This window comes from Pinus tabuliformis, chromosome 4_1 (genome assembly GCF_031772625.1).
Source record: "Pinus tabuliformis cultivar Carrire ecotype Pingquan chromosome 4_1, CPIR1, whole genome shotgun sequence".
NCBI classification, from domain to species: Eukaryota; Viridiplantae; Streptophyta; class Pinopsida; order Pinales; family Pinaceae; genus Pinus; species Pinus tabuliformis.
Window position 1 is genome coordinate 580,203,739 of NC_142303.1, and position 2,794 is coordinate 580,206,532.

Consider the following 2,794-nt stretch of genomic DNA (forward strand, 5'->3'; position numbering starts at 1 on the left):
ATATCATTATCTACCCGAGTTCATAAAATTTCAAGTCCGCCATGTCGAGTTTTCCAAAGGATTTCTTTGTTAAATCATTTTTATGATTTAAATGAAGAAATAGCCTAAACCTCCATTTAACCACTAATCTTAGTTTTTAATCCATAATAAATCCATTTATGCCATAATCAATCATTGGGACCCTTCGCGCTACTCTTTTGCTCCACCACCATCTAGTCACATACATCCAAATCCAATGGCCCTCGGAAAATTTTGGGTTGACTCTTTGTACGGGCATTACCCACCCGAAAATTAGTATTCCACCGTCCTCCTTTGCTACATGTCAGGTTTTAAACCATATCGGGTGAAAACTTCCCAAAACCGCCCACGCATCATAAGCAGTGCGATGAAAACCACCTCTCGCATAACGAAAAAATAGCCACTGTTCACTATCGCGCCATATTTCAAAAGAAAGCTGTTTTTCCGTTTAAAGGCAAAAATCACCATTTTTCCTTTGTTTTGCCTGTTTTCACAGTGAAGCCTACATAAGCCTCTGCGACCACTAAAACCATCATTTTACCCTCCGATATGCTCTGGACTCCTTCCAATATCCCTTCACCTCTATAAAGCCATTGACGACCTTCTGTCACCTATGTTTTTCTTAACAGTTTCTGTGTTTTGCAGGTAAAAACCATTGTTCCAGGCTTATGAAGAAAAATCCTACGTACAATTGGAAGACAAATATGAAGATCATATTAAATTACTTTACCATGTGGCATAAAATCTAAAAGGATTTACTGTTGAAAAACACAGTAAAAACCTGAAATGCACAGTAAAGGTAAAAAGGAACACAGTAAAGGTTACTCAGCTGGGTCAAAATGATTTTTCACAGAGTTTAAAGAGTATCAGATGAATGATCAAATGAAGAAATAAACCAAGCGTAAAGCATTCAAACAGTCAAGTAGCTTAAAGGGGCATTATATCAAATAGCAAAGCCAGCACAACCTAAATAAAAGGGGACAGCAAGAAGCAGTTCAATAGCTTCCCTTATATTCTTGTATGAAGATCTTTCCTTTCCTAGAATAAATGTTAATCAGTTTTTAGGATATTTTCTTAATTCATTATTGTATAAGTAACTCTCTTCTCGAGTTGTTATGGGTTTGAAGTTCAAGATTCATTGTTCATTTCTTGCTAAGTCTTGACTGTTAATTCTACTTTGAACCTGGTTGCAACTTTGAAGGAAGATTTTGTAGACACTTGATGTACTTAGACTTTTTGGAACCTTATGTTATAGACATGTTTGGGCACATCAACCCCAAACTTATATGTCAATGTATTAGGGCTCATCAACCCCTAAAAGATTTGTTTCATACCCTAAAGGAACATTGTCATCTGAATACATCATTCCCCAAAAGTTCCATATGAGAAACCATCCAGAAATTGCCTAAATTGAACCATATTGACGCTCCATTGGCAAAGTGCGATGCATACTGAGTGGTACACTGCCAGGGTGCGATGCATACTGTTTAGCCCTTCTATAAGGTGTGATGGGTGAGGATGGACAGATGTCCGGGACAGTTTGTTAGTTGGTTTCTCATGGAATCTTCTAGAAACTTCTCCTGTGGCACTTACCTCTCTGAATTCGCCCAAAGACGAATAAGGGATCTAGGAAATATCCAATCCCTTCTCTTGTGGAACCAATTGTAGCAAGTGGAATGACACTAATCAAACCCCATGGATGACTCACACCCTTGTAAACATCTATAAATGGATCTCCAATCCAAGAGATCTGGAGGCTAGAATATTGTGAATTGCAAGGAGGTGTTGATAGTTTGTAATTGAGGAGAGAGCATTGTATTCTTGTTGGTGTGATCTTGCTATTTCATGAGGTGAAGAAGGATTGAAGCTGGGAAGATGATGTTGGATCAAACAACTGGGTTGTAATTCTCCTTTCTATTAATAAATCTCTTCAAGTTTTCTCCCATATGATTGTGCAATTGTGAATGTTATCATTTGTGAATGCTATCATTTGTTCATTATATATCTGATTTTGTAATGTTTATGTTGTAATAGATCATGATGCTTTGACGGTTCTTTGTTGTTGTACTTGTGCAGGTACTCTCCAAGCATGTTAAGTACGGGGAGGAGTTGCAAGATCTGCCAAAGGAGAGAGAGATCAAGCAAGGGATTAAGCGGAAGTTCCAGGTTGGTTCTATTATCTTTCTCTTATTTGTTACACATAGAAGAAATCATTGAATTGCTTTAAACTGTTGTTTCTAGGGTAGCTGGCAAACCTAGAGGGCTAGCATTCTTTGGGAATACTAGTTTTCCCAAAAACAAATTGGCGACTCCACTAGGGAATGAACAGATGATTGTTTGTTCTATGTTCAATTTGATAAACTATAGAAAGAGTCTGAAGTCAGCCAGGTAGCCTTCAAACTGCTCTTGCTCTGCAATTGCATAGTAGATGAATGCTGCTTTAATCAATCTCTCGTTTAGTTTATGAATTAAACATTTGACTTGCAAGCACATCTAGATGCCCTTTTGGTAGCTCAGTAACCTCTCAAGACATTCCATCATACTTTGCTTATCATTATTCATCAAAACCCAACTTAATTCATTGAAAACAACTCCACATTTGAGCTAAAACCCATTTCAGTTGTGCTCCCTGGACCATCGCACTGTCTTCCACTGTGACATAGTATGCATAGCACATCCTGAGTGCAGTACGTGTGATGCATCTCAATTTTTGTGAAGCCTAGGTGCGATGATTGATTGAACTCTTTTTCCATCTAGAAATTGAGGGTTTTTGACC